Raw genomic sequence first — 24458 nt, 5'->3', positions numbered from 1 at the left:
CAAAGATAGATCTGAAGAGTGAGTATTGCCAGATTCGCATCAGAGAAGGAGATGAGTGGAAGATTACCTTCAAGACAAGGGAAGGATTGTAAAATTGGTTAGTCATGCCTTTTGGGCTAACCAATGCACCGAATACTTTCATGAGGCTCATGAATGAGGTATTGAAGGGGTTTCTGGGTAAGTTTTTCATTGTTTACCTAGATGATATATTAATCTTTAGTAAGACATTGGAGGAGCATTTGATGCACATTTGTAAGGTGTTTGATAATTCAAGGGAGGAAAAATTGCTAATAAATTTGAATAAGTGCAGTTTTGTGAAAAAAGGAGTTGGTGTACCTGAGATTCGTAGTATCAACAAAAGGTTTAAAATATGGATCCTGAGAGAGTGAAGGCCATCCTTGAATGACCTATGCCAAGGAGTGCGACTGAGGTAAGATCTTTCCATGGATTGGCTAGTTTTACAGAAAGCTTATTAGAGGTTTTAGCAGTATTTGTGGACCCTTGAGTAAAACAATGAGAGGGGACAAGAACGAATTTAAGTGGATTGTAGGAGCAGATGAGAGTTTTAATTTGTTGAAATAAAAAGTTATAGAGTAGTATGTTTTAGCACTTACATATTTTAATAAGGTGTTTCAAGTAGACTGTGATGCTAGTGGTACTACAATAGGAGTTGTTTTGAGCCAAGAAGGTAGATCTGTTGCTTATTTCAGTGAGAAGTTGAATGATGACAAAAGAAAATATTCTGTTTATGATCAAGAGTTTTATGCTATAGTTCAAGCATTGAAGAAGTAGAGACACTATCTTCTCCCTAAGGAGTTTGTTTTGTATACTGATCATCAAGCTTTGCACTATTTGAATATTCAAGAAAAATTGAACCAAAGGCATTTGAAGTGGGTTGCGTCTTTGCAGAGTTATACATTTGTTTTGAAACATTGGAGTGGGAAGTCTAATAGAGTTGCAGATGCTCTTAGTAGAAGACAACTTTTGTTGAAAGAGATGTAGATTGAGGTAGTTGGATTCAAGAAACTCAAGAATTTGTATCTAGAGGATTCTGATTTTGGCAAAGCTTGGGCTTGTGCAAAACCTGCTACACTTGACAGGACAAGGTAGTTGGATTTTATAATCCAAGATGGTATGTTATTCAAAGGGAGTCAATTGTGCATTCCCAGAAGTTCTATGAGAGAATCTCATTAAGGAGAAGCATAATGGAGGGTTGATTGGACACTTTGGTAGAGATAAAACCATTGCTTTGTTTTCTGAGAATTATTATTGGCCACAATTGCAGCAAGATGTGAAAATGTTTGTGCAGAGTTGTAGAGTATGTCAGATGACAAAAAGAGTGAAGCATAGTGGAGAAGTTCTATGAGAGAGAATCTCATCAAGGAGAAGCATAGTGGAGGTTGACTGAACACTTTGGTAGAGATAAGACCATTTCTTTGGTTGCTAAGAATTATTACTAACCACATTTGCAACAAGATGTGAAGAAGTTTGTGCAAAGTTGGAGAGTATGTCAGATGGCAAAAGGAGTGAAGTAGAATATTGGGTTGTATCAGCCATTACTTGTACCAGAGAAGCCGTGGGAGGATGTCAACATGGATTTTGTTCTTGGTTTACCAAGAACATAGTGAGAGCATGATTTTGTATTTGTGGTGGTTGACATATTTTCAAAAATAACACATTTCATTCCCTGCAAGAAGACTAGTGATGCTGTTCATGTGGCAGAGTTGTTTTTCAAAGAAGTGGTGAGACTGCATGGTCTACCAAAGAATATAGTTTCTGATCGAGATACCAAGTTTGTTGGGTAATTTGGGCAAACATTGAGGAAGAAATTGAAGACAAATTTGAAGTTTAGTTCATCACATTATCCACAGGCTGATGGACAAACCGAAGTTGTGAACCAGAGTTTGGGGAATTTGCTGAGATGCTTAGTTGGAGATAAACCAAAGGGCTAGGATCTGATTTTACCACAGGCAGAATTTGCATATCATAATTCTGTCAATAGGAGCACTAGCAAATCACCATTCTAGATTGTATTTGAGAGCAGTCCCATAAATGCTTTTGAATTTAGGTAGTTGGATAAAGGAGAAATAACCAGTGTTGAAGCGGAAGATTTTGTTGAACATCCATGAGGAGGTGAGGAAGCACATTATTAAGATGAATACACAATACAAGGCTAGGGCAGATGTGAAAAGGAGGTATAAGGAATTTTAGATTGGAGATGAAGTTATAGTTCATTTGAGAAAGAAGTGTTTTGCAGTGGGTACATATAATAAGTTAAACATGAAGAAGTTTGGACCATTCAAGATGGTTAAAGGACATGACTCTAGAAATGCCTAAGAGGCAGAGTTGCCTGTTGAATTGAATATTTGACTAGTATTTACCATTTCAGATCTGACAGAATATCATGAATGAGGTGATGAAGATGATGTTGTAGAAGCACAGTGGAGTATTCCAGTAGTTAGTTTGGCTACAAAGGAGATTGAGGAGATACTGGATAGTCATGTTCGAAAAAGTACAAGGAACACAACTTATGAAGATTACTTGGTCAAATGGAAAGGGAGGCTAGTAGAAGATTCATCATGGCTAGCAAAGGAGGAGGTTAACCGTCTTGGTTTTCCTTTGAACACTTGAGACGTGACAGAGTCTCTTCTTAAATTACCCTCGGTATCTAATACAAGAGCATCCTAGGTGTAAGAGCAATCTTGCATCACCCAAAATATTTCCTTTTTATTTTTTGATTAAGGGTTGTTTCAATGTAGAGTTGTTGTCTGTGAAGGCTTGTTACTTGGTAAGTCAGTCATACAAGCTCAGAATGTCCTTATTTCTGAGGTGGATGTTCAACTTGGATATATCAGCTTGTGAGTTGAGGCTCAATGCCATATCATGAGTATTTTTGAAGTTATTGCAGATTTGTGTTGTGCAATTTTGATATAAAAACTTTAGGCTCATTTTTGAAGAGCTTAGAAGCAACAGATGGGCTTCAAAATGGGGTCATCTAAAGTTTGATCTAATTGGTTGTGTAGATTAGAAGCTGCAGATTTCTAAAAGGGGGTTATAATAACCAATTAGAGAAACGGTTCAAAAGTTATGGCCTTTCAAAGTTAGGCCAACCAAAAATTTCAAAATAAGTGTCAAAGGTGTATCGGACTGACTCTATATGTAATTTTAGAGTTAGTCGGTCTTAAGGGTTAGGGTTTGATGTCTAGAAACTTCCAGTGTTGTGTAAAAATGCCTATTTAAGAAATGGCCGTATATTGTCTCTAGGATAGCTTTGGGTGATAGTTCGCAGCTCTATAATGCAAATTATTGTGAGTAGGACGTCCATGTGGGTTTGTACAGTATATTTCAAAATTTTGTAATTTCCTCATTTACGGCAAGCTGTGACAATAAGAAGCTAATATTTTGTTTTCGCAAATTGTTGTTATTTCTTTGTTTTTGTTATGTGTTTGTGGTATTGAGGGGAGCACCCTTCATCAATCCTCATACTCATCCACATAATCCTCATCATCAAAGTTAGATCCGTTACTCTCAGCCTTAGGATCTTGCACTGGGTCTCTTTGTGCTCTAGCCTCCTCCACTACTATCGCCATTGCCTTTGCCTCTTGATCCACCTGATCAACCCACTGCAAGTCTTCATCACTGAAAATAGGATCATCAATTTTTGTGTTCCACCCTGCTTGTATATACACCTTCTCTAATACAATAGGAGATGTGTTAGTGCTCAAAATCTGTTGGTGGCAGAAGTGAAGGTTGTAGTGAACAATAAACAAGATCATTCAACTTTTTTGCTGCCAACCTATTGCGTCCTTTCGAATGTATATGCGCGAACATACTCCAATTGAGTTCGCATCCTGAAGCACTAGATGGTTGGCTCAAGATACAAACTGCAATCCTTTGTAGATTTGACACCTTACTGTTGAATATCTCCCACCATACATTTGAAATAAGAAAATTTCAAATTGGTCCTATAAATTTGACTTTATCAATCTAGATTCTATTTTCTAAAGTGGTAATAAAATAGAAATTAGAATTTGGAATCATAAATTTTTACTAGGCATCAGTTCTGTCTGATTTTTCTTGCATAAGTCTCATGAAAATAGGTCTCCTAGTGCTTTTTTATACATCTCTATCTTACGGACTATAACTGTTCCAATAGTTGCATTAGGTGACATTCTCTCTATAACATCATAGAGGCCACTCAACACCTCTTCATCAGCCTTAAAATTTGGGCCGAATTAGTATGTTTGATTAAAAAAGTGGGCAGCTATATGTATAGGCCTACTAAGTAGATTGTGTCATCACTTATCAATGACATCCCAAATGGGACCATATTTTTCGTGATTCCTTGCATAAAAAGATCGAATGACCTCTTTTGCACCATCCATGCCCTCAGATGTAACCCATTAAAAAGACTATGAACTGCAATCATTGTGAAAAACAAAACATTAAGGTTTAAGTTTTTTGTTTAAAAATGAATAGTATGAATATCAATGAACATAAACAGGTGTTTAAAACTTTAACAAAAATAGTGAAATGAAATGGAAATGAGCACAGAAAGGAAAAGTACCTCCACAACCTCCTTAGTGGGTTTCCAAAAGCCACTCTCATAAAAAACCCGATCAACCACCTCAATTGTTGCATTGAGCTTTGCATATGATGAATTTGTCTGCTCCTCACATTCAAATATACCTTTCAAACCAACCTTTGCATTAAGAAAAGATTTCAACGTGATAAAATTTGTTGCAAATCTAGTGACTGCTGGACGCCACAACTCTTTTTTCTTTTTGTGTTTCTTTATAAGGTTGAGGACCCAAGCATGATTATATATGAACTTGCAAATATTCCTTGCTTGCTCTATACATTTTTTTTATCCAAGGAATTTTACCTATATCCTCCAATATGAGGTCAATGCAATGGGTAGCACAAGGGGCCCAAAACAAGTGGCGATGCCCCTCCATTAGAAGTTTCCTAGCAACAATATAATTTGCTGCATTATTTGTGACAATTTGCATCACATTCTCCTCACCCACCTCCTTCAACACTTGCTCCATTACCTCACAAAGATACTCAACGTTTTTGGTCTTTCCTTAGGCATCAATTGATTTCCAAAACACTGTGGAACCTGAGAAAAAATAAAGGAATTTAGTACAATCACAATGATCAATCAATTTACCACTAACTTAGTAAATCCTAACTTTTAAAGTACAATATTGAATTACTTGATGAGGAGACAAGAGAATTCCGCAGTGTTCTATTTCTTCTATGAGTCAAACCATCGGTCATGATGTTGCAACCCTTCGCGTCTCGTCTTCACTTGCTTAGTACTCAAATCTAGAAGCAAGTTTGAGAAAAACACGAAATTGGCCATATGATTATGTTTAGGTAGACCGTATGGTAGGATCACGAAGAATAAGTTGGTTGTACGACTTGAGAGGGATGCCCATATGACAGAGATGGATTGGAGGTAACCGTATGACAGGAGCATGTACAGTTAGGCCGTACGGTCTGTGTGGAGAGCAGTTGGCCGTACGGTCTGCATGGTTGCAGGGCTATACGATCTGAGAGTTGTAGTCAGGCCATATGGCGGAGTTTGGTGTTGTACGAACAGTGGTTATGGAAGTTGCTGTTCGCTAGGAATGAGTCTCGATGGGGTGATTTGGGTCTTGGTAGGTGGGAGGAGGATGATTGAAGGTTTCACCATGGATTGAGCTATAATATGAGATGCCAAAACAATATGAATATATTCGCTAGACATGCCAATACATGCCAGTACAAGTATTTGCAATCCAATCCCAGATATATAGATATATGTATTTGCAAACAAAGATGGTGTAGGGATTGCCCAAATTTGAGCAAGTAATACAGAGACAAAATAATGTGGGTTGAATCCCATCGAAATCGGATTAGCCAAGTAGGGAAGATTTTTCACTTCTGAAATGATGAACAACAAAGAATCCCATTGGAATTCACAGTATAAGAAAATACAATCCAAATCTCATATCTTGCTACTACCTGCGTGTTGTGCTTAAATACCCTTCAAAGGAACTCCCGAGGGTTTACAAAGTTAGTCGACGAAAACACTTACGAAAACCATTAAATAAAAATGGGTCCAAGATATACTAAATCAATTAGTCCCATAAACAATGCTTTGATTATTTATTTATTTTATGACTGAAATATTACAATCCTCTCATTCCAAAATTTGCTTGTCCTCAAGCAAATGCAATGTTGGATGCTGAAGAATGTCTTCACCTTCCCAAGTTATGTTGTCTAGTGGTAAGTATTTCTAGCGTGCCAAGTATTCCCTTAGGGTATGGTTCCGCAGAGTCCTCTCTCGTACATCAATGATCTCGGCTGATTCTAACACGAGCTTCCCTTCTTCATTGAGTGGCAAAAGATCTGTGGTTACTGCGATGTTCTGTCCCACGACTTTCTTTAGGCAGGAGACTTGAAAGACGTATGCATGCGGCTCCCTTCTAGAAGTTCCAGTTCATAGGCAACTTCACCGATGTGGCATGTTACACAATAAGGACCATAGAAGCATTGCATCAATTTTTCTTTCCCTTTTGCCTTCAATGGGGATTGTGTGTACGAATGGAGCCGGAGATAGACCAAGTCTCCCACTTCGAAACTTCTCTCGATTTGATGTCTGTTGGTGTAGATCTTTTGTTGTTTCTGTGCCCTTTGTAAGTTTTCTTTCATGAATCTTAGGATGTCTTGCCCTTCTTGAAGCCAATCCTTCGCCCTAGGTGTGCGATTGTCACCTAGGACCATGTCGATAAATGAAATGGGTTCTTACTCGTACAATGCTTTGAAGGGTGCCATTCCAATAAACATCTGATAAGTTGTATTCTAGCAATATTTCCCCAGATGCATCCTTTTGACCCATGCTCGTTGCTGTGCTAAAACGGAGTTTTGGAGGTAGCCTTTGAGCCACTTATTCAAAATCTTCATTTGTTTGATGGTGTTAGCTAGTACTTGGTGACAATTTCGTTCCTACCAATTGAAGCAATTTTGTCTAGAAAATATTGAGAAACTGACCATCCCTGTCACTAACATTTTTTTGATGTAACTTGTGTAGATGAAAAGCGTCTCTAAAAAATTAGTCGGTTACCTTTGCGGCTTGGAAATTTGAGGAGATGGCAAAGAAGTGTGCATACTTTGTCAATCTATCAACTACCACAAAGATACAATCCTTTCCATTTACCTTAGGAAGTTTGGTGATAATGTCCATAGAGATACTTTCCCACTTCTGTTCTAGTATTGGCAAGGGTTGCAATAGCTCGATAGGTAAAGTGTGTTTAGATTTGTTTTGCTGATAGACTGCACATTCCTGCACATACTGCAAAACATCATTTTTAAGTCCCTTCCACGAGAATCTCTCCTTGTGTTGTCTACAGGATTTGAGAAACCCCGGGTGTTCGGCCAAGGGTGAGGCATGTATTTCCTTCAAGATTTTCTACTTCAGTTTGGATTCTGGCATTAAGTATATCCCCTCCTTATAGTACATGATGTCATCCACCACCTTGTATCGGTTGTCTTGAGTGTCACCGTCCATTAGCTTACATACAAATGTGTTTTTGGAATATTCCACCAATAAGTGTGCTTTCTAGTTAGCTGAAATCTGAGACAGTAAGCAGATGGTGGGTTTTCTTGACAAAACATCTGCAACCACATTGTTCTTTCCCTTCACATATTCAATGTCGAAATCAAAAGCCTGAATCTTACCTATTTTTGTTGCCTGTTGTTAAGATCCTGTTGCTCCAAAAAATATTTCAAACTATTATGATCAGTATGGACGACAAACTTGGCACCCACTAGATATTGCTGAAACTTGGTCAGTGGATGCATGATGGTCAGTATCTTTTTGTCATAAATGAAATATAGGCGCTCAACTTGTGTAAGCTTTCGACTCTCATAGGCTATAGGGTGTCTATCTTGCATCAATACCGCACCCATGCCCTCTCCGAATGCCTCACACTCCAGAATGAATGTTTGAGTGAAGTCAGATAAAGTGAGAACTGGACAAGTGCTCATTGCTTCTTTTAACTTATCAAAAAAGTGTTGTGTTTTTTCATTCCACTAGAAGGAGCATATCTTAGTCAGATCTGTTAATGGTGCATTGAGTTGAGAATCCTTTTACAAACCCCTGATAATAAATGCATAATCCAAAGAACCCTCGTAACTCAAAGAGCAATTTTGGTTAGAGCCAATCAAGGATAGCTTGAATTTTCTCTTAGTGGACCTGCACTCCATATTTACTGACAACATGCCCTAGGTATAATATTTTTGTCATTCCAAATTCACACTTGGATTACTTGGCAAACAAGGACTTAGCCTCCATGATACCTAGAATTTCATCCAAATGTCTCAGGTGTTCTTCCCAAGTTTTGCTGTAAATAAGGATATCATCAAAGATTGCCAACAAGTACTTATGTAATTGTTTGTTGAAGATGCAATTCATGAAAGACTGAAAAGTAGCTGGTGTATTTGTTAATCCGAATGACATGACTAGGAATTTATAATTGCTCGTAGTGACAACGAAAAACCATCTTCTCCACATCTTCCCCACATGCAGATTTGATGGTATTTGGAACAGAGATCTATTTTAGAAAAATAAACCACACCATGCAACTCATCCAACAATTCACTGATCTTGGGAATAGGGTATCTATTTTTTATTGTCTTCTTATTTAACACATGGTAGTTGACACACATGCACAACGTCCCATCCTTTTTTACCAATACTACTGATGATGCAAAAGGGCTAGAGCTACGACGGATCCATCCTTTCTAGAGCAGCTCCTAAATCATCTTCTCGATCTCATTTTTGAATTTTTTGGGATGGCGGTATGGCGTGGTGATAACTAGTTTGCTGCTAGCTTCCAACTCGATGGTACGCTCAAAACCACGATGGGGAGGCATGCCAGGAGGAATGTCAATAAAAACTTTATCATGGGTACTCAAGATATTCTAAAGATCATCATCCTAGTGGGGTGTCTGTTGTCTTTTTATTGGTTTTGCCAAAAATGAAACAATGTGCAACCCATGCAATGTCATCACGCCGAAAAATGACCTCCATCCACTGTGCCGAAACTTCCTTCGGTCCCTTATTGGCCATCCCATGGAGAGCAACCTTTTTTCCATTGATAATAAAAGTGAAGTCCATTTTCTTTAAACTCTATGTGTATTCATCTAGTGTCTCCATCCACTATATACCTAGATTAACCTCCATATCATCCAGATCCACTATAAAGAAATTCTCCATCATAGTGTGATTAGCTATGGTGATACTCAGTTGGGGAACAAGGTGCATGCAGGGTTAAAGTGGTCCTCTGATGACCTTGACTTGGAATCCTGTGTGCACCTTTGTAGGTAGACCTCTTCTTTTCACCAAAGATGACTTTATGAAGTTTAGAGTGGCTCTGCTATCGAGCATCACAAAAAGATGGTTCATCCACGCTGTACCAATGCGGCGATCCTCTCCATTTGGTTCATATTAACCATTTTGAAGTCCTCCTTGGGGTGACCATCCTCTATGGATAGATTCTTTTGATCATCCTCATCATCATACTAGACTTTGATGTAGTGTATTTTCCCTTTACTGAGGCATTTGTGCCCAGGTTCCCACGGCTCCTTATAATTGAAACATAATTTCTTCCTTTGGAGCTCCTGTCTGGTAGCTTCATCCAACGAAGGCTTCTTCAATAGAGGTTTGTTGTCTTTATCCCTTGGAATTACTGGCGGTTTGGAGTGGGAGTGACCTTGAGAGGATGATGTTGATGATGATTCCATGCTTTGTGCCTTTTTTATAGCCTTCAAAATAGTGGCAGGATCGAAATCTTTTACCCATCCCTTCAGTCGTTCTGTCAGTCCATCCATGAAGAGCACTATCTGTCTCCTTTTGGAAATGTTCATAACCAAAATAGAGAGTTTTTGAAATTCTGTGATGTAATGGTCGACTGATCCATTTTGCCTCGATTGTGCCAACTCTTTAAAATTTAATTCCGGATCTTTAACATCAAACCAATCTATCAATCTTTTAGTGAATTCTGCATAAGTATTTACTTTGTCATGCCCCAGCATAAAAGTGCCATGATGCCACAATTCATGTGCCACTCCATCCAAGTGGAGCGCTGCAAATTTAATTGCTTCTTCTTTTGGCATTGAATTAAGTTGTAAGTAAGTAACGACCTTCATTACTCATGTTTGGGCAGATATGGATCCAGATCTGTCAAATGGTGACAGATTTACTTTACTCAACTTTCTTCTGAGATTGTCGTTAAAATATCCTTGGTTTCTGCCTCTAGAATATCACATTTTCAATTCAATGTATTCTTTGTAGGATATATCCTCTTCCAATTTTTCATTCTTCTAGTCTTCTTTCAACTGCTCTATTTCCTCAAAGGTTGGTTGCCTTCCCCCGTGTGGTACCTCCGTCTGTGTTTGGAAAGTCAGCATGGAAGGTCGAGAGCGTGTCGGATGATGATTCACCTTTCTTCAAACTTAGTCGCTACTGTGACCATTTTGTTCCTTTGATATCTTATTGTCTACTAGTTTCCGGAGAGTTTCTTCCATAAGTCACTGAGTGTCATTGATCTGTGCCTGATTCCTCGAAAGATCCCTCAATAGTGCCATGACTTCCGTAGGAGTAGGTTCTTGATTTGCTAGTCTATCAACTGGGTGGGATCTCCTTCTTTTCCGGTTATAAACTTCCATTCACCAGCCACAGGTTGGCAGAATCTTTGGCTCTAATACCATTGTAAAGTTCCATTCTTGGGTTCACTTGCTTAGTACCCAAACCCGAAAGCAAGTTTTAGAAAAACACAAAATTGGCTGTATGGTTATGTTCAGGTAGACCATACAGTAGGATTAGGAAGAAAAGGTTGGCCATACCACCTGAGAGGGATGCCGGTATGACATAGATGGGCTGGAGGTAATTGTACAATATGAGCATGTACAGTTAGGTTATACGATATGTGTTAGGCCATACGGTCTGTGTGGAGTGCAGTTGGCCATATGGTCTGGATGGTTGTAGTGCTTGTATGGTCTAAGAGTTGCAGTGGCCATATGGATTGAGAGTTGAAGTGACCATATGGTGGAGTTGGGTGTTGTAGAAACAATGGTTACGGAAGTCATAGTTCGCTAGGAGTGAGTGCCATTGGGATGATTTGGGTCTTGGTAGGAGCGAGGTCGATGATTAAGGGTTGTTTCACCACAGATTGAGCTACAACGTGAGATGCTAGATCAATGTAAATATATTCATCAGAGACACCAATTAATGCCAGTACAAGTATTTGCAATGCAATCCCAGATATATAGATATATGTATTTGCAAAAAAAGATGGTGTGTGGATTTTCTAGATCCGAGCAAGTAATACAGAGACAAAATAAGGTGAGGGTTGAATCTCACTGAAATCGGATTAGACAAGTAGGGAAAATCTCACTTTTGAAATTGCAAACAACAAAAAATCCCACTAGAATTTGTAGTATAAGAAAATATAGTCCACATATTCTACTACTACCTACATGTCGTGCTTGAATACTCTTTGAATGAACTCCCGAGGGTTTACAAAGATAGCCGATGGCAACACCGGAAACAATTAAATAAAAATGGGTCTGAGATATACTAAATCAATTGGTCCCATAAACAATGCTTCAATTATTTAATTATTTTATGACAGGAACATTACAATATAGGATATACTATACATATGATACTTAAAATGCTAATTATGAAAAGATTTATAACAATATAAGACATAAATATGAAGTATAAGTTCATCAAGACCACTATTGCTAGTTTAGTTTTACATTGCATTGAAGATTGAACAATGAACAATGAAAGAGATCTAAGTTCTAACTTCTATCTTCTATCGAATAACTTCAATTAAAATAATCAAAGATTGAAGATTCAAATGGTATCAAAGTAAGAGTATTATTATCTCATCAATGATCAATCATTCAGTAGCATCATAAACTTAATTACATCAAATAACAAAAACCATGATATGATCACAATGTTCAATGCTTCAAACTTCAAATGACAAATATGATAATATCCAAGTCTCAAAAGTACAAACTACAAAATCAAAAGACAAAATGTCAAGTACTAAAGGCCCAAGGGCTGACAAAATGCAGTTGAGGCTGCCTAGAAGCCTCTAATCATCCATGCTAACCTGAGGCTCAGACTCAACAAACTCATCCACCAAATTCTCGACCTCTTCAATGATAAGAGCTGCAAGAGGAATACCAACCAACTCCACATCAGAAGTATTTGCATCCTCATCAGCCTATGAGGGTTCCTCTAGCTCTACATCCCATCGTGCTGTAGGGATCTCCTTGTACACAATTGTCTTGTGATCTCTAATATGTAAGGCACAATGTACAACCACTAGCTTCTCTACTTTCTTAGAGGTAAGTTTGTTCCTCTTAAGAGAGTGGATGAAGCTATAAGTAGACAAATTCCTCTCAGAAGTTGAAGAACTAGATACCTAAGATAACATCATAACAATCAAATGACTAGTATGAGAACCAGAAAATTGAAATTGAAATTCATGACTAAATGTAAAAGACTGAAGTAAAAGTGAAATTAAAATTTGAAATTGAAAAATAAAGGTTCTAAAGTTGAAAAACATGAAACTTGAGATAGGAGACAGATGGCTAGTGTGGTATTTGTTGATTTGGGTTCATCACATTTCCACCACGTAAAAGGATCCTCTTGTGCCACTGTTTTTATGTCGGCCTTTGCTCTAGCTGGATAGCACGTAAGAGTAGCAAATTTGGTTCATTCGGTGCGAACTTTCCCTGCTGTCTCAATGTCATACATCCTATCAATGCACTTGAAGAATCCTTCCTTCACCTGAAATTCGAATTTAAAAATAAGTAAATTAACAAATTAAATGTTCCTAAGTGCTAGTGTACTAACATCTAACTTTCAAGTGCAAGTGTACTAACTTGAAATTGATAATAGATTACCTCATCATCATTTAGTATTATAACTCTCCTAGGCCTAGGCATATACCACTTCAGATTTAATGCATAAGCAACCATATGTAAGGGAGTGTTGAATCATCCCATCTATGTTGAATAATAGGCCGAATATGCTTAGTGTAAAATGCTAAACTCGGGTCCCTCTCTTGCACAACTACCCTCATCTGGCCAATCATAGCATCAATGCACTCATACACCTCTCCAAGAGTAGCTGCATCCACATCCCCATATTTGATGACCTAGAAAATTGGAGTGATGAAAGAGGTAGTGTATTTTGCATCACTCCAAAACACATAACTCTTCACTATCTCCTTCACCCTCACGACCTTCTCTATCTTGGAACCATCCCACCTATTCCACTCATTTGTCATAACCATGAGTTGCAATGACTCCTGTAACTCAATCATTCTCTCCAAAAGAATGAAGTAGGATGCCTATCAGGTCTTAGTTGGTTTCAGGAACTCCTTCCTTGCGAAGCTCCTGAAAGGGCACGTGATGTGTGGGGATTGCAGATAAACATCGACACATCTCTAGCATCGCTCACTACTCCCTTAATCCAGGGAATCTTCCCCATGTCCTTTAGTGCATTGTCCATGGCATGCACACCACATGGAGTCCACCAAATATGTCTGTAAGCTGTCTCAACAAGTCTCCTTGCAGTTCTACACACAGGTGCTGCACTTGTCACTACTTGGATCACATTTTGCGGCCCAACCTCCTCAATAACATCCCAAAGTATATGAAACTGAAATCAACATCCTTTCAATGCCCTGAACAATCAATAGCCTTGAGAAAAAATGGACCCTCTGTGCATGTAATGATGATATTGATAAGTGGACAGTTCCTAATGTCCGTCCACCCATCCATGATGATGTTGCAACCATACTCCTCCCAAACAAGCCTCAAGTTCTTCTCTAAACCGATCTTGGCATACTCTTTATCCAAGATTGTAGTTCACAATTTGTGCTCATCTGGTAGCACAAATGACAGTCCTCCTCCCCCTGCCACTAGTTGCATCATCTCTTTATAATAAGGAGACTGTATCACATGAAGAGGTATGTCATTGGAAAAAAAGAAATCTAACAATGGCCTCGTCTAGCTCATCTCTCAGATAGGCATTAAATAAATCAGCAATGGGGTTACTTTTAGATGACACCTTTCTTTTCCCCTTGCTAGACTGTGCTTCAGGCATAGCACTAGATGTAGAAGGACCCGAGGCTGCCCCTGCAAATGATGTAACCGAAGGTCTCTGCTGTGGTCTACCCCTAGGACTAGGAGTAGAAAAATGTGGGTGCCCCTGCTCATAAGCTTGCTGAAGACACTGAACCTATTGCCTACCAATCAAGGTGGTAGATACCTCAACCCCCAAGTCATCCGGACAGCCCCAAATATTGGTGAACTCAATTCTGTAATGCAATTTTTTAATTTCTTCAAGAACTTGCATGCACCCACACCTTTTCCTATCCAAAAGAGGAAATGTGCATTCACTCTAATGATGCTCCCAAACCATTTTGTCTTACAAATGTTACATTTCCACTTCCTTGTATCACCACTTACAGCTGTCCGTGCAATTACTCTTGTTGCAAACTGTCTAAGAGGAGATTTAGAGTCATAACTACCCCTAGTCCACTTTGCCAAAATAGTGGAGGGGTAATTTGTAGCTGGTGGATAGGGTGGCCAATTAAATGTTGATTTTGAATGTGTTTCTTCATTCTCTTCATCATGCTCAGCCTCAGGGTCATAATCTTCTTGGCTGCTATGAGAATCGGCCTCTAAATCCATCTTGTCATCACTGTGATTTGACCCACTTGAGTCATGACCTTGGGAGCTCGTTTTCACACTGCATCTCACAAAATGAAAAAAAATCTAAAATAAATACATTCTTTCAGCCTATGCCCTTCTTCAAAATCACTATTTTTTAAAGTAAAATTTTAGAAACAAAAATTTGGAAATGAAACAAGAAACATCTACTAATCTAGAAATGAAATTTTTAACTAAGAACTAAAAGCTACAAGCTAGAAACAAAAAACAATGATCTTGATTTGAAAAATCAGAAAATAAAATTAAAAAACTATGAAAAACCCTACCTTTTGCATCACAAATCTCTTGAACAAGCTGAAAAATCGTGCTTCTCCTCTTCTTCTTACTCCTTTTTGCCTTCCACACACTCTCTTTAATCAAATAATCACCCTTCTATAAGTTCTTCACTCTTCTTCTTGCTCCTGTTGCAAAAATTAGAAAACCATGAAATGAATAGAAATGAGAAAACAAAGAGATTTAATGGGATTTTAACTTCTAGATGGGCCCCACATACCATAGGGTTAGCAAACATTAAAAAATATTATAACAAGACCTTTTAATTTTTTAATTTTTTTGCACTATTTCATAAAGTGGGGGACAACTGGCTATCCCTAGCTAGGTTGAGGGATGCGTCACTATCACCAATTGGGACATCCCCTTCTTGGTTGTGATTTGGTGGCGCCGCTGGGGATGCGTAGACATCGTTCTCTGTCCTAGGTGCGGCCTCGTTTCAGATGCAACCCTCAAGAATGACGGGGATGCATCCCCGTGTTACTATGTATCTATCCAAGGTGATATTTCAATCTATTAATGCCCCCCCTATTATGTGTTATCATACAATTTCAACATGTCACAACTTCTTTTTTATGGCCAGGAATGACATGTTTCCAATCCCTATCCCTTACTACTGCACTAGGTTCAGCATAAGGGTTAGTTTTAGGCCTAGTTCCACTACCTTCAGGTTGAGACATGATGTTGCTGCCGCAACAATATACCATAAAGGAAAAAGAATAAGCATCTAGAATATAGAATATCCAACTTACAAACATTAGGGCTGCTTACTTTTCAAGTTTTTCATTAATATAAAATGACACAATTTCAAACAAATGCAATTAAAAAAAATATTCATGAATTTTAAAAAAACTTGCAAAATAACACAAAACAGTGTATCTTACCTCTTCAAATTTTCTCTAGAAATGGAAATGTAACCGGAGTTTGAAGAAGCCTCCTCCAAATGCTTCTTTTAACTCCTCTCAATGCTTAGATGCAAGCTACAGAATGACACAAATAATCAACAACCGATAGATGAGAGCCAACTGATTCGCTAATCTATCTCCCAAAACCCCAATACTCTTTCATCAACTCTTCTTTCTCCATTCTGTGTTTGCAAGTGATAGAATGACCTTTTTTGGTCTTACTCATGCTTTACATACCAAAAAAAACATTAAAAACTTGTTTTCATGAACTTTTTGGATGCTGCGCACCGATCGAGGCATCTTGACAAGACTCGACAAGTCAGCCAAGACTCGATCAGGACATGGCCGAGTCCAAGTCCAGAGGCAATTCGCCTTGTTTTTGCCACCTCGCCTCGAGACTCGCCAAGTCCTTGCCAGACTCACAGAGTCCTATAACTTTGTTTTGGATGTTTATGGCCGCAACCAGATATGCCTTATGTTTGACATGTTAATGGAAGATTGTCTCACATAACTATCTTAAAATTCTCTATAATTTCTTGTTGTGTTTCCTATACTTTGGATTCCTTGTGTAACTCTTAGTGAGGGTAGCTTAGGATTCCCTTCTTTGGGCTTTCCAGCCTTGTGTCATGATCAAAATAAGATAATCTATCTATTAGAATAGTAAATAATTAAGAGTCAGGCAAACAAAGCAATTTTTGGAAGGACATTACGAACCCAAAACCCTTATTGTGAATTTTAGAGAAAAAATGGAGCATGGTTCTAGTTGGGGACATTATAGTTTACTATTATACCTAATAAATTACATAATTGAAATAATAACACAAATGGTAGTGCATTTTAGATGTAGGAGTAAAATGAAAATATATTATTATTTGCTCGTGAATTCATTACAGAGAAGAGGACCGGAGATGGTTAGCCAAGGATGACGATTCCTCTAACTACATTACTACTTTCCTTGGTGGTAAACAACAGATTCAAAGGACCCGACAGTTGCCAGGTGGAACACAACTGTCAACCGGCACGTACACCTACCCAAGAGGGACAACCCACTTACTGCAGGTCATTAACATATTGATGGATAACCAATATTATCAAACATAAAAATAGGCATTTTATGCTGACTGCATAGTACAAATGTATATTCATCAGTAGTACAAGCTATATTTACTAAAATGACTGGAACTTCCTTGTACAAAAGCTTTAAGATACCATTATGATTTTGGGCTTCGTTCTGCTGCAGAATATAAGTTCATGTATTCTTTAGAGAAATGATTGCTTTTGGTGTGAATCAGGTCAACATCTCATGAGTATGTTCACGAACAAAAGTCCCTATGGTGTCTAATTGATCTTGAATTGAGTTTCAAGCACATTGCTTAATCAACCTAGAATTGTATCACAACAATTGCTCTTTTCATCTTAATTCATTAGGGTATAATAGTCAAAATGTTATTTTCATGGCTGATAGAGTTCACATGTAATAAACCCTTGCTGATCCCTGCAAAAACAATGTCAGTATTAGTAAGATAAAGATATGAAACACAAATTAAAATATAGAATTACAGTATTAGACTACCCCTTTAAAATCATTACTAATCCTTTGAAGAGACTCCTTTCGAATCACTCAACCCTTGTTAAGTAATTGTCATAAAGGAGCATCTAGCTTTAGGGATCTTTGATTAATCACTTGATAATGATCCCTCCTTTACCAAGGACCTCTGTCATATGCATATGCTGAACCTTACAATAAATATATTGTCTCCTGCAATTTCTCTTTAAAGAAACTACTCTAAAGAATCCTATAGTTTCTCTCCAAAGAAACTTGTAGTTCCTCTCTAAAGAAACTACTCTAAAGAAATCTATAGTTTCTCTCTAAAGAAACCAAATTTTAATCTTTGAATCCTGAGCTCTTTTTCATAGCAATCAGATCATTCATGAGTTTGTCCAATTTCTTGCAGACTCGTGATTTCTCTCTAAAGAAATCATCATGCCTTATTTGGGTACCTTGATAGTGAGGTGTCTGCTCTTTGGTGGCAATGCCTGCAACTTACTATAAATATGCCCGTCTCAATTTGGATGACAATTCCTATCATCATTTCCTGACTGCAATTTGATACATGTATAATATGCCTATTTCAATGCCAACTCCTTGGAGCGCTTGGTATTGTACTGCTTGTCGTCAAAAGAAATGGCTTGTGCTACTTGTGTCCTGGTTATTTCCAGCGATGGTTCACTCAATCACAGGGGCATTTGATATTTTTCTCAATTTAATACACTACTGTTTTCCTTCCTGTTTCCTCCGCTTTGATATGTCTTTGCGATCTTCTTGCTTGCCGGTTTCCAATCTATTGCTTGGAATTTATATGCTAAGGATCGGTTTTTTCCCAAACGTCGCCACCTTTAATTCTTGCGATCAATAATTTGTACGCGGCAGTTTAAATATCAATATGCTGTTTATTGAATATTATCGTAAATGTAATAGGGATACGATAGTTATAAATGATTGTTAATTTATTATCGTGGTTTTTAATTATTATTTTAGTTTTATTATTATTCTTATTTTGAGAATAGACATTCATTATTATATATAAGAAATAAGTATTTAATTTGTTATGATTATTATCAACAATCTTATATTTATTATGATTTTAATAATAAGAATATTAAATTATTATAATTATTTAAGTTATTATGATCATTATTATCATTATCATTATCATTTTTGTAATGAGAATATTTTATTATAATAATTAAAAAATTAATTATTCAATTTATTATGATTATTATTTTAATGTACATTGGTATCCTTTTATTTCTCTTCAAAACTGACAGTTATTACAAAATATGAATTCTAATGTGGTAAATTACACGGTTTATTACAGTCCCTCCATCTCAAATTTGCTTGTCCTCAAGCAACTTTGAGTGTTTATTCCTTTTCCCAAGTAGCATCTTCAACGGGCAACCCTTTCCATTTAATTAAGAATTCTTTCACGGTTCTATTTCTTAATGCTTTTTCTCGGCTTTCTAAAATTATTTTTGGTTCCAACTGAAGCTGTGCTTCCTCATCTAGAGGGTGAAGTTCTACAGAGGGTACTATCTACTAGCCCAAAAATTTCTTGAGTCTGGATACATGGAACACATTGTGGATGTGACTATAGCTAGGTTACTCCAGTTCATATGCTACTTCTCCAATTTTTTTGATTACTTTGTATGGTCCATAGAAACGAGGTTTGAGTTTCTTGGTTTCGTTCTTCTTAATAGATGATTGTTTATAGGGTTGTAGTCGCAGGTATACAAGATCCCCTTCCTGGAAGGATCGCTCTATTCTGTTTTTTTTTTGCATATAGTTTTTGTTGATTTTGGGCAATATGTAAACTATCCTTTAGCTCTTTGATGATATCAATATTTTTTTGAATAAGTTCCTGTGCACCAGGTACTTTACTGTCCATAATGGTTAGGCTTCCAAATGTCGCTGCTTCATAACCATACAAGGCTTTAAAGGGACTCATCCTTATGGACATATGATATGTTGTATTATAGCAGTACTCGCCTAAGTGTAGCCATTTGATCCAGGTTGTTTGTTGTCCTGTGAAATAATTCCTTAGGTAACCTTCTATCCACTTGTTTACGATCTCAGTTTGACCATCGGTTTGGGGGTGATAGCTGGTGCTAGGGGTGAGCGACGTTCCAGCTAGTCTAAATGATTCTTGCCAAAATCTACTGAGGAACTTGCTGTCTCTATCACTTACAATAATCTTGGGCAATCCGTGGAGGTGAAAAAATTCCTTAAAGAATACTTCTGCTATTTGAGGAGCTTTGTATTCCATAGAGAGTGGAAAGAAGTGTGCAAATTTGGTGAATTTGTCTACCGCTACATAGATACTATCTTTTCCGTGAACCTTAGGTAATCCTGTTATGAAATCCATAGATATACTTTCCCATTTTTTGATTTGGAATAGGTAATGGTTGTAATAGTCCTGCAGGGTGTGATTGTTCTGTTTTACTTTGTTGACATATTTCACATTCTTGTACATGTTTTTGAATATCTCCTTTTAATCCCTTCCAAGAGTATTTTTCCCTTATCTATTTATATGTTTTGTAAAATCCAGGATGCCTTGCTAATGGATTATCATGATATTCCTTCATAATTATCTTTTTTGCTTTAGATTTTGGAGTCAAATAGATCCTTCCTTTGTAGAAGATGAGTTTGTTAGAGATCTTGAAATCTTCATTGGTTATCTTCCCTTCCATAATTTTCGTTGCAATCTGATCCTTTTCGTAATTTGCTATTATGTCTTCTTTCCAACTTGAAATACAAGAAATATAGTTGATGTGGGATCTTTTGGAGAAGGTGTCTGCTGCTCCGTTATTTACTCTTTTAATGTATTCTATGTCGAAATTGTAGGCTTGAATTTTGCTCACTCATTTTTTTTGTCTATCATTTAGATCTCTTTGGTTTAAGAAAAAGCGTAGACTATTGTGATATGTTTTGACTATGAATCTTCCACAAACCAAATATTGTCGGAATTTTGCCAGTGCATGCATTATTGCCAACATCTCTTTGTCATAAATGGAATAATGTTTTTCAATTCCGTTGAGTTTGCGGCTCTCAAAAGCTATGGGGTGCTTTCTTTGCATTAGTACAGCCCCTATTCTGTCTCCTGATGCATCACATTAATGGTATGGAGAAGTCGGGTATGGCTAATACTAGGCATGTACTCATAATAACCTTGAGCTGTTCAAAAGCTAGTTGTGCTTTGTCATTCCAAGTGAAGGCTCCCTTTTTAGTTAAGTCTGTAAGAGGGGCTGCAATTTTTGATAATCCTTTGACAAATCTACAATAGTAACTGCATAATCCCACAAATCCTCTGAGTTGAGTAAGAGTCTTGGGCTTGGGCCATTCCTTGATAGCTTTAATTTTTTCTTCCTCTACCCTCACTCCTTCCTCACTGATTTTATGTCCCAAGTAAAGTATTTCTTTAAGTACAAATTCACATTTTGAAATTTTGGCATAAAGGGATTCTCTTTCTAAAATACTAAGGACTAACTTGATGTGATCTAAATGTTCTTCCCAAGTCTTACTATAGATGAGAATGTCATCAAAAAATATAAGGAGGAATTTGCATAGCTGCTGTCTAAAGGTATGGTTCATGCAAGATTGGAAAGTTGCTGGTGCATTTGTGAGTCCAAAGGGAAGTACAAGGAACTCAAAATGTCCATAATGGCATCTAAATGCTGTTTTAGGCACATCCTCTTCTGTCATCCTGATTTGATGGTATCTGGATCTTAAGTTGATTTTGGAGAAGTAACGTGCCCATGTAATTCATCCATTAGTTCATCAATTCTAGGAATGGGATATCTATTTTTGATGGTTTTTTTATTTAATACTCGATAATCTATGCACATTCTCATAGTTCCATCTTTCTTTTTTACCAATACAACAGATGATGCAAAGGGGCTGCTACTTGGTTGTATGTCCCATTTTCAGAAGTTCCTTAACAGTTTTTTCTATTTCTTCTTTATATTTATGGGGATGCCTGTAGGGTATGGTAATTACTAGTTTTGCCCCTTCTTCTAATTCAATGGAGTGTTCAAATCCTCTCTTGGGAGGAAGTCCAAGGGGTATATCTTCAAACACCTTTTTATATTTTTCAAGGATAGGTTGAATTTGTAGATGGAATGTTTTTTCTTTAATGGGATTATTATCCATAATCAAACATTGAGCTATCATTTCTCCTTGATCATATTTTAAGATTCTCTCCATCTTATTACAAGATACTACCTTGGCTGATCCATACGTCATGCCTCTTAATATTACATCCTTTCCTTAATGTTTGAAACATATTTCCAAATTTGGCCCATCCATGATGAAACGTCCTAGGGAGTTGATCCAGGGCATTCCTAAAATGACATCATTTTGTATGTTTGCTACATAAAGATTCCTTTTAATTATATATCCATTAGTAGCGATTTCTACTTGAGTAACCATCTTAGTGCAACGATCTAAGGTGCCATCTGCCAACCTAACTTTAAATCCTTCAAAGTCTTGAGTTTTTAGTCTTCGTTTTTTGACCAAGTGTTTGCTGATAAAATCATGATAAGCCCCTGTATCCACTAATGCAATCACCTTTTGTCCCTTAAGCACACCTTTGATTCGGAAAGGCCTATTTTGATTTTGCGATATAACTACCAATGTTCCTTGTTCTAATTCCTTTGTTCTGATCCTTTTATTTGTTTCTTCAATTTGATTTGCTTGTCCTCTTTTGCATCGTGTCCTCGTTCCCAAGGTTCCCTACATTTAAAGCACAAATTCTTCTAGATTAGTTCTTCTTGTGAAGGGCATTTGTGTCCAAAACTCCAAGGCTTGTGGCACAGGCGACATGGTTTATCTTGGTTTTCCTTGCTGGTTCCTTCGCTTCAGGAAAAAGTCTTGGAAGGAAAATTTCGGAATCTTTCCTTATTATTCGATTCAACCATTTTGGTTTTCCTTATGGCTTCTTCCAGATATTGTGGTTCATGGGGTTTCACCAATGTCTTTGTTGATTCTTTTAGGCCTTCTAGAAACATTTGGGTGAGTCTCTTTTGAGATAGATCGGGGACCATAACCGAAATTTCTTGAAATTTCTTTATATACTCTTGCAAAGCTCCTATTTGCCTAAGGTGAGTCAATTCCTGGAAGTACCATTCGGTATCTTTCTCATCAAATCTGTTTATGAGTTTTTGTGAGAATTTCTCATAAGTTTTTACATTTTTATGACCTAATGAGATTCGACCTTGTGTCCACCAATCATGTGCTGCCCCCCCCCCCCTAGAAGGATTATAGCAAGTTGGAGTGCTTCTTCCTCTGTCATGGGATTTAGAATGAAGAATGTATTAAGTTTTTCTAACCATTGATGAGCTGACATTTCCCCTGTTCCATTAAAGGTTGGAATTGCGACCTTACTTACTTCGCGTTTAAGTTCTTCATTTACATATCCTCTAGGAATTTCTCTTCTTTTATCTACACAAAATTCCCTAAATGATACTGCTTCTTGAATGTGAGGTTCCAAGGCTGCATATATTCTAGCAATATCTTCTGTATTGGTTAAGGGTTGCTCTATTCCCTCATCTTCTCTCGGATTGGTTCTTCTAGGTAGAAAGGCTGCTTGGGGCAGACTTGAACTTGAAGTTGCATTATTGTTTTTTGAGTGGATGGAACTAGGTTCTCTCCCCAAGTTGGATTGATTCCTTAAATTATTAATTGAGTTTCCCATGTTTTGTAAGGCTTGTAGGAGAGCCTGGTTTGATCTCTCCATTTGGTTTAATGGAGTTTGATTGGTTTGGTTGGTTTGTTCCATGTATGACCTTACCTCATTTGCTAAATCATTCATTGTTGTCTTTGTTCTTCTTTCGTAAGTTTGCATAAGCGTTTACCCACAGGATGACAGGATTATGCTCTGATACCACTGTAATAAACCCTTGCCGATCCCTGCAAAAACAATGTCAGCATTAGTAAGATAAAGATATGAAACACAAATTAAAATATAGAATTACAGTATTAGACTACCCTTTTAAAATCATTACTAATCCTTTGAAGAGACTCCTTTCGAATCACTCAACCCTTGTTAAGTAATTGTCATAAAGGAGCATCTAGCTTTAGGGATCTCTGATTAATCACTTGGTAATGATCCCTCCTTTACCAAGGACCTCTGTCATATGCATATGCTGAACCTTACAATATATATATTGTCTCTTGCAGTTTCTCTCTAAAGAAACTTGTAGTTTCTCTCTAAAGAAACTACTCTAAAGAATCCTATAGTTTCTCTCTAAAGAAACTTGTAGTTCCTCTCTAAGGAAACTACTCTAAAGAAATCTATAGTTTCTCTCTAAAGAAACCAAATTTTAATCGTTGAATCCTGAGCTCTTTTTCATAGCAATCAGATCATTCATGTGTTTGTCCAATTTCCTGTAGACTCATGATTTCTCTCTAAAGAAAACATTATGCCTTATTTGGGTACCTTGACAGTGAGATGTCTGCTCTTTGGCGGCAATGCCTGCAACTTAATATAAATATGCCTGTCTCAGTTTGGATGACAATTCCTATCGTCACTGCCTGACTGCAATCTGATACATGTATAATATGCCTATTTCAACGTCAACTCCTTGCAGCGCTTGGTATTGTACTGCCTGTTGTCAAAAGAAATGGCCTGTGCTACTTGTATCCTGGTTATTTCCAGCGATGGTTCACTCAATCACAGGGGCGTTTGATATTTTTCTCAATTTAATACACTACTGTTTTGTAATAACCCCAATAGGTTATAACTTCTTCCAACACCAAAAATTTTTATACTTTAGTTGTTTGACATTTCGTCAAACACTTTGCAAGCAAGGATCCTCTGACTGATATAACTTTTCAGAGTGCTGCAGTGATTCTTGTTTGGATTTGCCTCAAAGAGAATGCTTACAAAAGACTCCAAATTGTCTAAACAATGA

The 24458-nt window shown here is 37.4% G+C and overlaps 1 protein-coding gene across 4 annotated transcripts in view; it reads left to right on the top strand.

The window, feature by feature from the left end:
* The window catches only part of LOC149541146 (uncharacterized protein At3g49140-like), a 217301-nt gene that overhangs the window by 70519 nt on the left and 122324 nt on the right, over window positions 1–24458 (top strand). The gene's annotated exons all lie outside the window — the stretch shown is intronic.

This window comes from Cupressus sempervirens, chromosome 9 (genome assembly GCF_028749045.1).
Source record: "Cupressus sempervirens isolate cs-2001-9-10 chromosome 9, ASM2874904v1, whole genome shotgun sequence".
Lineage (NCBI taxonomy): Eukaryota > Viridiplantae > Streptophyta > Pinopsida > Cupressales > Cupressaceae > Cupressus > Cupressus sempervirens.
This window is presented reverse-complemented; position numbering and strand designations above follow the sequence as displayed.